The sequence below is a fragment of the Chlorocebus sabaeus genome, chromosome 7 (genome assembly GCF_047675955.1).
Source record: "Chlorocebus sabaeus isolate Y175 chromosome 7, mChlSab1.0.hap1, whole genome shotgun sequence".
In the NCBI taxonomy this organism is placed as follows: domain Eukaryota; kingdom Metazoa; phylum Chordata; class Mammalia; order Primates; family Cercopithecidae; genus Chlorocebus; species Chlorocebus sabaeus.
This window is the reverse complement of record NC_132910.1, coordinates 20,665,248-20,679,235: the sequence shown is the minus strand read 5'-3', so window position 1 is coordinate 20,679,235 and position 13,988 is coordinate 20,665,248.

The following is a 13,988-nucleotide window of genomic DNA, read 5'->3' as shown; positions in this document are numbered from 1 at the left end:
CCAAATCAAGTATTTTGTAGTTAATATAACACAACCAGCCTCTACTATCATTGGTGTCTATTATTTCCACTGAAATTGTAGATCCCAATTTTATTGCAGCATCTTTCACTTTCATCTCTACCCTACAGAAGAAAAACACAATGTAGATTGTCAACGCTATTGATAGGTTTAGCACGAATATACTTTTTAATGTCACTGAGATGGTGAAATGGATTCTGAACATATTGCACATAATATATCTCCTCTAACATTCCCATTTCCCTCAGCCTATAGGTGATTTTCATATAGAATATCAATAATGTTATCAAATTTGAACTTTATTTACTATAAGCCATGTTAAATCCAGACTTTAATTATTCAACGAAATGCCTGATAATAACATAATTAACTATTTGGACCAACACATTAACCTCAAAGTAGTGGATACATGCATCTTTATAAAAAGTTGGCCTGATAAAATATTATTTTAATAGTTTTTATTTAAGATGAAAAATGAGCCTCTTGTTCCGTCCATCAAAGTGATAAAATTGTGCCTCATGTTGCTGTATATGTGAGTGGACTTTGCAATTCTCTTCTTGAAGTGAAGCATTGAGAAGTGGTACAGTTGGATCTTATGGAAACTGTAGATTCCCTTGCTAGAACATTATTCCATGCTAAGTTCTTACAAAGTCTTACACAACACAAAATTAGTGTTTTCAGATAGACAAGGAGGGTATCATTGAGCCCATAAAAGAAGTTCAAGGAGTTTTAGGAGTACAAGTTTCTAAGTTGTCTGTGTCTGCTGAAATATCCCTCTCTAAATCTCAGGGTCCCCCTCATTTCTACTCAGTTTTCTGATATAACATGAGGCAAATTAGAGACATCTATGAGCTTGCAAGTTGAAAAGTCATTTCAATTCACCACTGCAATTAGATTTGGGGCCTGATAGTCATGATTTCAATTTGGCTACAAGATATTGGATATTATTTACAACTTCCTTCCATAGAGGTTGTTTTCTCTTCTTTCAGGAGTTATAAATTCAAAGCCCTGAACTAATCTTTCCTTTTCTATCTATGTATTTTCCAACTTAGAAACACTCATTACGTGTGGATCTTTGATCAGCATTATAACAAGCAAGTTTCAAATTTGATCTCACAAAACTTGCCCACAATAAACATGTTAGAACATATTGCAAACAGTGTTAATTTGAAGAGTCATGAATACTGTTGCATAAGACACATAACCAGTGTTCTAATTTTTCATAAAAAACATCTGTGTATCAATTAAGGAAAAGAACAACCTCAGAGTCAGACAAGATTTGAGCCATTTGAAACCTTGTGAGCTTTCCCAGTCTCTGATAACCAGCCAATAATTAAATGTTGATCTTTAAGTCTTCTAGAGTCTAGGTAGCCTAAATAAAATAAGTTTCAAACATGAGAAGTCCCAGTATTTACATGATAAAAATATTTTCTATCAATCTCTATATGTCATTTTGCAATGTCTTCATAGTATGCTCTAGTAGATGACAAAGCTGGGCAAATAACCTACACACACCAAATTTATAGATTTTTTGCATTCATTGATGTCATCCTGAGCATGAAAAGAATCAAGAAAAAAAATTCCATACACTGGTTATACCTGAGAGGCATCTGAGCTGAACTTGAAATTATAGGCTATAACTTGAAAATACTGAAAAAAACTAATTTTTGCAACAATTTCTTTTAAAGCTGTTGAACATAAGCATTCAAAATTTGTTTGTATAATTCTCATAATTTTCTTCCCAAATTTAACTACTCTGTTCATCTTGTCACTTTTTTATTTAGGTATACATCAATCAATAAAATAAAGATAGAGAAGGTAGAGACTGATCTCATTTGTCTCCACATTCTTTGTACCTAGTGATCTTCTGGGCACAAAGAACAAATTTGATACATGTTGACTGAACGAATGAATAAATAAACACATTTACATTTACTAGATAGAAATAGACTGTCATACCTGCTAAAGAGGAGAGAACAAGTAAAAAACATGAGAAAATGGTGAGGCTATGGTGAGCCATAAATCAAAATAAGAATTTTAGTAGATAGAGTAAAATAGTATTGAATTCTAGATCGTGTCAATAAAATGACTGAAAAGTTTTTTGAAATCTGACTTGAAGACATTTTTTACTTATTCTGGCATGTTTGCAGTTTCAACGAAATGGCAGCAACACAAAATGAATTACACAATCGAAAGTAAGGAAAGATGATGAAATGCATAGACACCTCCCATAAAAGTAAGTTGTGAATGGAAAATAAAAGGAAATAACATGAAACTTGAATGGTTCTAAGATCCATGAAACTTAAAGATAAGCCATCAAAATCAATACCAACCTGAAGACATAGCATCAAGATGTGACATCAAGATCAGGATCCAGTATGTTGTAGTATTGTTTTATGTTAAATGCTTGATGTTATTCTAAGTGCAATGTATTAACTCAATACATTCTTAAACATCATTAAAAATCATACTAGTTTTAGACAAATTTTACCAATAAAAGAGCGGAAACAAGTAGATCATATAATTTTACTATGTTTGTTGGTAGTGATTGGGGAACAATTTACCTTAAACTGATGGAGCTATGTTTGTTGGTAGTGATTGGGGAACAATTTACCTTAAACTGATGGAGCCCAGAGTCAGTACAATTGAAAATAAATTATCTACTTCTGATTTTAAATGTGAAATAATTATTATGGAAAGGAAGTTATGGATACAGAAAAAAGGCAGGAGGGTTACGAGGTAAGGTGAATATCTCCAAAAGACTGGTCTTAATAGAAGTGAAACTCGGCACAGAAATTCATTTAATGGAAGGGGAGGAGTAGAAAGCGATGATTATACTTGTAGGTAAGATTGTAGCAGTTAGGTTAGAAGTAAGCAGTTTGATTCCTTATAAAGATAAGGAAGATTCTTATGTGTTTCATGTTTTCTTCAAGTTCTATGCAGGTGTTAGTGTTTTAAACTCAAACTATGTACTACCTATGCTCTTACTTGTATTAAGAAATGTATTATTCATCTTATCTGTCATTACATTCCACCTGAAAGCACTACTAAAAAATTCACAGCCTTCTTGTGTACTCTGCTTCTCTTCTTTGCCCTGCAGTCACCTCCTCTCTTGTTTTACTGAGTATGTCAAAGTTTTGTAAATCATTCCATATTTTACCTTCTCCAAAAAGGACTGTACTCCTCTTTTTTCATATACAGCTATTCTCACATGGTGGTGGGAAATAGTAAATGTGTAGGGGCTCTACAAACAGTAGCATTATTTTAGATTTCCAGCTCCAGATATAAGAACCAAATATTCATGAAAGTAAAGAAATATTTTTCACATGATATTGTCTCTCATCTTATCCTCAAAATATGAATGTAATATCATATCCCCTTCAGTGAAAATCTTGAGGTTTCTTGTTAAAAATTAACACTAAGTTTTAAAAGCTCTAGTACTTTAACTTTTTATCTTTCTAATTACATTATCTTCTATGTGTTTTTCTGGTTATAACTGTGGTTCCTACCAGTTAGTTGTTGGAAAAGCAAATGAAATATTTACACAGACCGTGGAATGACAAATCCTATTACAACAGAAACTAGAAAGTAGAAGTCTTTATATCTCACATTGGAGGTAAGCATTTGGCTGATAAATGTAAACATGTTACTCAAATGGCAGAGATGTGACTCCTGATTCTCCCATCTCTGGCTAATGAGTGAAATCTGTATATCTTTGCATCTGTGTAAATAAGGGAATAAAGTAATTAAAAAATATCCTACGTCTAACTTCTTCAATGATTTCTATTTTATTTACATTTTTGCATATCACTGTAGTTTGTTCATTTTTATACTATAATATTCCATTACATAAATAGACTACAATTAATTAAACCAAATTTATGTATATACTACATAGAAAAAAATCCAAAAAATATTCCAATATCACAGTTGTTTTACTACAACCAAGTAGAGATAATAAAAAGACCCAGCTAATTTTTTACTTTGTACTCTATACGGACTCCTCTCCCATATGAGCGTAAGAAAAACTCCCTCATTATTATTGAATCAATGAGAAGGCTTTACTATACAAATGTATCAGGAACAACTTATAGACATATGAGTTATTTTGGTACTATCCATGATAATGGTGGTATTAGTCAGGGTTCTCCAGAGGGACAGAACTAATAGGATATATGTATATATAAGGGTGTTTATTAAAAACAATTGGCTCACGCAATCACAAGGTGAAGTCCCATGATAGGGCATCTGCAAGCTTGGGAAGAGAGAAGCTAGTAGTGGCTCAGTCTGAGACCAAAAGCTTTAAACACAGGAAAGTCTGACAATGCAGCTTTCAGTTTGTGGCTGAAATTCCAAGATAACCTGGCAAACAACTAGTGTTAAGTTCAAGGGTCCAAAGGCCAAAAAACCTGAAGTCTCATGTCCAAGGGCAGGAGGAATAGGTGGAAGCCTCTAGCATGAGAGAAAGATAACAGCCAGAAGACACAACAAGCCAACGTATTCCACTTTCTTCCTTCTGCTGTGGTCTAGCCATCCTGGGAACTGATTTGATGGTGTTCACCCACACTGAGGGTGAGTCTTCCTCTCCTAGTCTGCTGACTCAAATTTCAATCTCTTCTGCCAATTCCCTCACAGACACACCCAGAAACAGTACTTTATCAGCTGTCTATGCATGCTTCGATCTAATCAAATTAACACCTAATATTTACTATCACAAGTCCATCTCTTGTCAACGTGGCACTAAAACACATCTCCTGAAATCATATAAATCATTAAATACAGAAAATAGTGAGATTATATTTACATCTAACATAACACAACTATTCTTTATACAACTGGAAGTACATTAATCCTTAACCTAAATGCTATTACATAAAGTTAAAAACACTTAAATGCTAATATGAAGTAAATCAATCATGTTACATGATAAAGAAAAAAGAAAGGAAATAAAATGAAGATATGTTCTTCATACAAGTGTGTACATGCACAAACATATTCTTAATCAAATAAGGAGAAAATACTCATGACAATTACAGTTGTTGTTTCTACAACTGTTTATGCAGTCATAGCTTGTGTTCATAACTACCTTCTGCTACCCATTCTGTATTCCCTTTGTCTTCAGCAAGCACCTCAGCTGGTGGTCATATTTAGGTGCTGGACTAATCCAAACCTTTATTTTTGAAGAGCCTGAGCCATGTGTCTTCCTGCCTGGATTTAGTTGTTGTAATTTCCCATTGATCTTAATCACAGGGCATGGTAATTCTAAGGGATGCCCTAAGGAATCTCCTGTATTCCAGAAATACTCTTCCTTACTTCTACTACGGAGTTATGAAGTAAGTTAGACTTCATTTTAATAATCCTGGTCAATCACTCCAGTCAACAAGATAACTCCCTTCTTAGTCTGTTGGCTGAAAGAAAGGAGGAGCCCAAAGTAGCCAGGTAGCAATCTTAACTTCCAGTTTAATAAAGTCATTGTTGTGCCTACTTGGGTCGGCATTGCTCCCTCCCTGGCAGGAGTGACAGGAGTGGATGGAGAAGGAGGCTGAGTGGTGTCCACAGAACGGGCCATCCTAACTACTTAATTATTAAAGGCCTGTAGGCCAGTAGAACATAACGTTGTGAGAACAGGAAGCAAAATTTATTTTAGAGGTAATGGTGAGTGGTGCTACTTCCACTTCCACTGCTTGATTCCTGGACCTATGAACCTTGGCTACGGGAGAAACTGTAGAATATATTGGACAGTGATTCGGAGTATACAGAGGCTTCTGGAAAATTTTGCTCCAGTCCTGTAAAGTATTGTCACCTTGCTGGCAATGTAATTGTGACTTCAAAAGATCATTCCACCATTCAAGAATCCAGCTGCCTCAGGATGATGCAATGCCTCAGAGAACATTGCAAGACCAGAGAATTCTATGAGCATGAGCCCACTGCTGCACTTCTTTATCTGTGAAGTGAGTGCCTTGGTCAGAGGCAATGCTGTGTGGAATACGATGACAGTGGACAAGGTATTCTGCGAGTCCACAAATGACAGTCTTGGCAAAAGCATTGAGTGCAGGATTGGCAAATTCATATCTGCAGTGTCTATTTTAGTGAGGACAAACAACTGCCCTTTCCTTGAGAAAAAAAGTCTGATGGAATCGACCTGTCAGCAAGTAGCTGGCTGATTATCCTGAGTAATGGTGCTATATCAAGGGTGTTTTTCCTCTGCTGTTGGCAGCTTGGACATTCAGCCGTAGCTGTAGCAAAGTCAGCCTTGGTGAGTGGAAGCCCTTGTTGCTGAATGCATAACCTCTATTCCTGCCACAATAGTTACTGTGTTCATGAGCTCATTGGGCAATGACAGGAGTGGATGGAGAAGGAGGCTGAGTGGTGTTCACAGAATAGGTCATCCTAACCACTTGATTATTGAAATTCTACTGAGGTCACCTTTTCTTGAGTATTCACATGAAACACAAATACAGTCGCAGTGTTTGACCACACATAGAGGTCAATCTACATAGTTCTTTTCCAGACTTAATTGTCAAAAATTTTTCAATCATGCTTCTTCTAAGTTCTCTGACCATGCAGCCAAATCATTGGCTATAGCCCATGAATCAGTATATAATCACACATCTGGCCATTTCTCCTTCCAAGCAAAGTGCACAACCAGGTGAATTGCTCAATGTTATTTATGGATGTCCCAGAAAGCGACTGTAGTGGTGTAGCTATTCACTTTCGGTGTCTGCTGTATTAATCAGGATTCCCTAGAAGAACAGGACTAACAGGATATATGCATATATGAAAAAGAGTTTATTAGGGAGTATTGACTCACATAATCACAAGGTGAAGTGCCACAACAGGCTATCTGTGAGCTGAGGAGCAAGGAAGCCAGTCTGCGTAACCAAACCTCAAAAGTGGGGAAGCCAACAGTGCAGCTTTCAGTCTGTGGCCAAAGGCCCAAGAGCACCTGGCAAACCACTGGTGTAGGTTCAAGAGTCCAAAAGCTGAACAACTTGGAGTCTGATGTTTATGGTCAGGAAGCACCCAGCACAGGAGAAAGATGGAGATCAGAAGACTCAGGCCAGTCTTGTCTTTCCACATTTCTCTGCCTGCTTTTTTCCTAGCTGTGCTAGCAACTGATTAGATGGTGGGTCCAGATTGAGGGTGGGTCTGTCTCTGCCAATCCACTCACTCAAATGTTAATCTCCTTTGACAATACTCTCACAGACACACCCAACAACAATAGTTTGCATCCTTCAATCCAATCAAGTTGACACTCAGTATTAATCATCACACCTCCATACCATGCAGAACCATCTGTAAACCAGGTCATAGTCTTCTCTTCATCTGTCAACTGCTCATAGGGAACTCCCCATGAGGCCATGGGTGCAGGCTGGGAGAGAGAAAGCAGGGTGACAGGGGTGGGGCCTATGGGAACTTGAGCTACGTTCTTATTTAACTTACTTATGCCGTCAGAAGCAGCTTGAGCCCAGTCACATATACACCACTTCCATTTGATGATAGAGCACTGCTGTGCACGTCCATCTTTATGGCTAGATAGGTGAGAAAGCACTTAGGTCATAATAGATAGTTCAGATGGCATGGTAACTTGGTGACTCATATACAAACATTCAGTTTCTAACAAGACCTAGTAACAGGCCATGAGTTGTCTCTCAAAAGGAGAGTAGTTATCTGCAGAAGATGGCAGAACCTTGCTCCAAAATCCTAGAAGACTCCATGTGATTCCCCTAGGGGGGCCTGCCAGAGGCTCCAGATAACATCACTATCTGCCACTGACACATTAATCATGATTGGATCTGCTGGGTTGTATGGCCTACGTGGCATATCAGCTTGGACAGCAGCCTGGACCTGTAACAGAGCCCTTGCCTGTTCTTGACACCACTCAAAACTGACAGCCTTTCACGTCACACAATAAATAGGTTGAAGTAACACACCCAAATGAGGAATGTGTTTCTTCCAAAATCCAAATAGTCCCACTAGGTGTTGTGTCTCTCTCTTCATTGAAGGAGGGGCCAAATGTAACAACTTCTTGTAACTTCAGAAAAAATATCTTGACAGACCTCATGTAACTAGACCCTAAGAAATCTCACTGAAGTAGAAGCTTCCTGACTTTTAGTCAGATTTATTTCCTATAACCTGACTTGAAAATGTCTCACCAATAATTCCAGTGTGGCTGCTACTTCTCACTCACTGGATCAGTCTAATCAACATAATTTCATCAATGTAATGGACCAGTGTGATACCTTGTGAAAGAGAAAAGCAATCAAGATCTCTGGGAATAAGATTATGACACAAAGCCAGAGATAATATACCCATGAGGCAGGACAGTAAAGGCATATTGCTGGTCTTGCCAGCTGAAGGTAAATTGCTTCTGGTGGGCCCTATGCACAGGAATGAAGAAAAAGGCATTTGTCAAATAAATGGATGAATACCAGGTACCAGGAGAGGTGTTAGTTTGCTCAAGCAATGAAGCCACATTTGGTACAGCAGCTGCAATTGGAGCCACCACTTGGTGAAGTTTACAATAATTTAATGTAATTCTTCAAGATCTGTCTGTTTTCTGCACAGGCCAAGTAGGAGAGTTGAAGTGGGCTGTGGTGGGAATCACCACCCCTGCATCTTGCAAATCCTTGACAGCGGCATTAATCTTTGCAATCCCACCAGGGACGCAATATTGTTTTACATTTACTCTTTTTCTAGGCAAAGGCAGTTCTGACAGCTTCCATTTGGTCTTTCTCACCATAAGAGCCTGACCCTATTGATCAAGGAGCCAATGTGGGGATTCTACCAGCTGCTAAGTATGTCCATTCCAATTATGCATTCTGACACTAGGGAAATGACCATTGGATGAGTCTAGGGTCATATTAGAGCCCCCATAATTTAGACCTGAGCTAAAACTCCATTAATTACATGACGTTCATAAGCCCCTAATCTAACTGGAGAGCCACAGTGACATTTTGTGTTCCCTAGAACCAATGTCAGCTCAGAGCCAATGTCCAGCAGGGCCTGAAAATTCTGATCAGTCTCTGTTCCCCAATGCAGTTAGTCTGATGAAAGACTGGAAGTCCCCTTAAAGAAGGATGGGAGAAAAATTAACAGTACAAGTTTTTGGTAGTGTGTTGGGGTCTTTTCTCAAGGAAATCTGGCCCTCACATTATTCAAGGGGTTCTGGGTCTATAAACTGCCTCAAATCTGGAAATCGATTGAATAGCCATGACTCTCTATTTTTGTAACTCAAATTAATATTTTGTCCAGTTAACCTGGAAATTTGCTGCATCTAGAAGTTAAGTAAGAATGTGCTAGCCTTCCTATTTATTTCACTTCTAAAAGCACTAAAAATAATTTGCCAGGGCCAGAGATCTACGTGAGTCAGGCTATTCTGATTGCTGCTTTACCTCTGCTGTCTGGTATAGTAACTATGCCCACCTCGCTTTTGACAATTGAGTGCTATCACTTGGTCCCTGCCACCTTGGGATCCAATTATTCCCATTGCATTTAAGTTTTCCAGTTGAGTGACTGTGGTTCCCACTGTAAGATCTGGTATACAGAGAAGAGCAATTACAGAGCTCTTCAAGGATGAGGGTCTTCCCCTCATGAATCTCTTTTGCAAGGTGTTGATGAAGCATATGTCTTCTGGGCCCTCTCAGTTGGGATGAGTAGGTCTAAAGTGACAAACCCACACTAGCATTTCAATCTCCCTAAGCCTTTGGATCCCTTCCTCTACGTTAAACCAGGGGAGATGAGACATTTCCAGCTTGCTTACAGTGGGTGATTTTTTGAGCAATGTTTCAACTAGCCAAGTAAGTAAACTATTAGAACGTTTTTAAACTCCTTGAGCTGCAACATTAAATAAATAATCTTGTTTAGTGGATCCGTATCAATAAATTTATCCTGATCCAACTTTATATTTCTTCCACTATTATCCCACATCTTTAAGATCCATTCTCATGCCTCTTTTCCATGTTTCTGCTTACATAACATATAAAACTCAAGTAGTTCTTTTGGAATGTAGTACACCTCTTCATGGGTCACACTCTGAAATTCACCTCTAGGGGTCTGTTGGGATTTGAGTCTAGTTACAGATCTAGAAGTAAAGAGGAGTGGTGGGTATGGGTTTTGAGTAGAATCCACATTGTCTTGCCTGACAACTCCCTTGGGGGAGGCCATAATAATTGCCTCAGCAAGTGTAAATTTAATATCCTCAGAAAAAGTTGGAAAGGCTGAATGAATCCTAGGTCGGGGATGAAATGTTGCCACCACTGATGGTGGGGAAGTCCATTTTTTTAGCAAAAATGGCTTATCAGAATTTAGGAGCTCAGTGTCCCCAGCTTCATCAGGACCCTCTCAAACATCCCCATCCCAAGTTACAGGGTCCCATTCTTTCCCAATCAATGCCCTCAGTTTAACAGTTGACACCAGGAGAGGCTGACCATGCACCTCTCCTTACAGGTCAGTCAATCTCAAGACGAGTGCTTGTGATCTGATTTTCCACAATTTCAACCCTTTACCTACAGTAGATAAGATTCTCACCAAGGACAATCTTAGGAGATTTGTGGCTAAGCATGCACTTCTGGAGCCAGAAGGTAGAATCACTGAGCTCATCCCTTCCTTTTATTAGTTTCTCCAGTGAACACAGGAGCAATCAACTAATTTGATTATGTTCCTTGATTCTCCACAAATGGTCAAAGGCATCTTGAATAGGGCAACTAAACTCTTTGCCTCTCAAGAGTGGTGAATCAGGAGTATCAAATGCACTTATTTTGCATAACTCTCTGAACAGTTTTTGTTAAGGATTATCTGTGTTCTACATATTATTTGAAGTAGAGTTTTTAACATTTTGGAGTCTAATCAGATGTAACAGCCAACTCCAGAAACCTCGAAACCAAACCTAAAAATCCATCCTTAAAATTCTGTTCCTCTAGAAACACTCCTGGTACGAACATTTGTATTACTCAGGCTTCTCCTGAGAGACAGAAGTAATAGGACACATGTATATACACAATCACAAGGTGAAGTTTCACAACAGGCCATCTGTGAGTTGGGGAAGAAAGAAGGCAGTAATGGCTCAGTCTGAGACTAAAAGACTAAAGATAGGAAAGCTGACAGTGCAGCCTTCAGTCTGTGGCTGAAGGACTGAGAGCTCCTGGCAAATCACTGGTTTATGATCTGTCCAAGAGATCAAAATCCATAAAACCTGAAGTCTCATATCCAAGGGCAAGAGGAATGGAAGGAAGAATCTAGCATGAGGGAAAGGTGAAAGCCAGAAGTCTCAGCATTCCAGCTTTTATTGCTTTCTGCTTGCTTTGTTCTAGCTATGCTGGCAACTGATTTGATCATGCCCACCCACATTGACTGTGGGTCTTCTTCTCCTAATCCAATGACTCAAATGTCAATCTCCTCTGGTAAGCCATCACAGGCACACCCAGAAAGACTACTTTACCAGCTATCTAGGCACTTTTCAATCCAATCAGATTGACACCTAAAATTAGCCATCAGAATGGTTCAGTGAATATTCTTGGTGTACATATTGTAACTAAATCTTAGAATATGTTACTGACAATAGAATTTCTCATTTAAAAATTTAATATTTTAACATTTATTCTTAATGTTTTATTATGAGAATACAAGTTGATTTTTAATTAATTAAAACATATTGAAGGGGTGATCCAAAAAGACAAACACTGTTAAATCTCTCAGACTATAAAAATACAGTATATCCATTTTCTACAACATAGTGTATTGTGACAGGTCTTTCTTGATTTATTAAGTGTATTCATTATTTATTGAGGTATGTTCCCTTACCTAAGTTTTACCTCCCTTAAAACTTTCATTACCTTTACTTTCATTCTTAATTGTTGTAAGCCACCAATACTTTGGAATCAGTAATTATATTCTATAGTCTTTGCACATTCATTCACTGGAGAGTCAAATATTATTTTTTATCTACCTTTCTGTCTTGCAACTTCATGGTTTGTTTTTTATTTATATATTTTTATTACATTGTTACTTACATAATACTGTATCATATTATATCATAATCTTAACTTTAATTTAATCTGGGTAGATCAAACCAGCCACAACACAAACATTCCTTAAGCCAAAGCCCAATCCAGAGAAAGACTCTAGCTCTTTTTAATATGTGAAGGCTGAACTATGTTGAGGAAGCTGCAGAAAAAAGTTGGAAGCTAGCAGACATTGGCTTATGAGACTTACTAAAAGAAACTATCACCGTAACAAAATAGTGTAAAGTAAAGTAGCAGGTGTTGATGTAGAAATTGCAGAAAATTATCCAAACAGTCTAGCCAAGATAATTGGTGAAGATTAACACACTAAACAACAGATTTTCAATGTAGACAAAATTGTCCTTTATTGAAAAAAATATTTCACCTGAGTCTTTAATAGCTAAAGATGAGAAGTCAATGCCTGGCTTTAAAGCTCTAAACCACAGGCTGACTCTTTTGCTAGCGTGTAATTCAGCTGGTGACTTTAAGTTGAAGACAGTGTTTATTTATCAAGAAGTCTCACAGTCCTTGAGAATTATGCTAAAACAGTTTTGCCTCTGCTGTATAAATAGAACAACAAAGCCTAGATGACAGCACATCTGTTTATAGTGTGATATACTGAATGTTTTAATCCCACTATTGAGATCTATTGCTCAGAAAATAAAGGCTCCTTTCAAAATATTACTGCTCAATGACAAGACATGTGCTAATGCAAGAGCTCTGATCAAAATGTACAAGGTTAAAGTTGTTTTCATTCCTGATAACATTACATTCTTCTGCAGCACATGGATCAAGGTATAATTTGACTTTCAAGTTTTATCATTTAAGAAATACAATTTTAAGGATATTGCTATCTTAAATTATAATTCCAGTGATTGATATGGACTGAGTACACTGAAAATCTTCTGTTAAGTATTTACCATTTCAGAAGATATTTGAAGCATTCATGACTTATGAAAGCAGGTTAAAATAACAACATTAAAAGGAGTTTTGAATAAGTTAACTTATTTATTAAAATTCCTATGCTTGACTTTGAAGAGTTCAAAACTTCAGTTAAAGAAACAACTGCAGGTGTGGTGAAAATAGCAGAACTTTTTAATGATTGCCATTCTTACTGATGTGAGATGGTATCTCATTATGGTTTTGATTTGCATTTCTCTGATGGTCAGTGATGATGAGCATTTTTTCATGTGTCTGTTGGCTGTATGCATGTCTTCTTTTGAGAAATGTCTGTTCATATCCTTTGCCTACTTTTTGATGGGGTTGTTTGCTTTTTTCTTGTAAATTTGTTTGAGTTCTTTGTAGGTTCTGGATATTAGCCCTTTGTCAGATGAGCAGATTGCAAAAATTTTCTCCCATTCTGTAGGTTGCCTGTTCACTCTGATGGTAGTTTCTTTTGCTGTGCAGAAGCTCTTTAGTTTAATGAGATCCCATTTGTCAATTTTGGCTTTTGTTGCCGTTGCTTTTGGTGTTTTAGGATGTGGAGAAATAGGAACACTTTTACACTGTTGGTGGGATTGTAAACTAGTTCATCCATTATGGAAAACAGTATGGCGATTCCTCAAGGATCTAGAACTAGAAGTACCATATGACCCAGCCATCCCATTACTGGGGATATACCCAAAGGATTATAAATCATGCTGCTATAAAGACACGTGCACACGTACGTTTATTGCGGCACTATTCACAATAGCAAAGACTTGGAATCAACCCAAATGTCCATCAGTGACAGACTGGATTAAGAAAATGTGGCACATATACACCATGGAATACTATGCAGCCATAAAAAAAGGATGAGTTTGTGTCCTTTGTAGGGACATGGATGCAGCTGGAAACCATCATTCTCAGCAAACTATCGCAAGAACAGAAAACCAAACACCGCATGTTCTCACTCATAGGTGGGAGCTGAACAATGAGATCACTTGGACTCGGGAAGGGGAACATCACACACCGGGGCCTATCATGGGG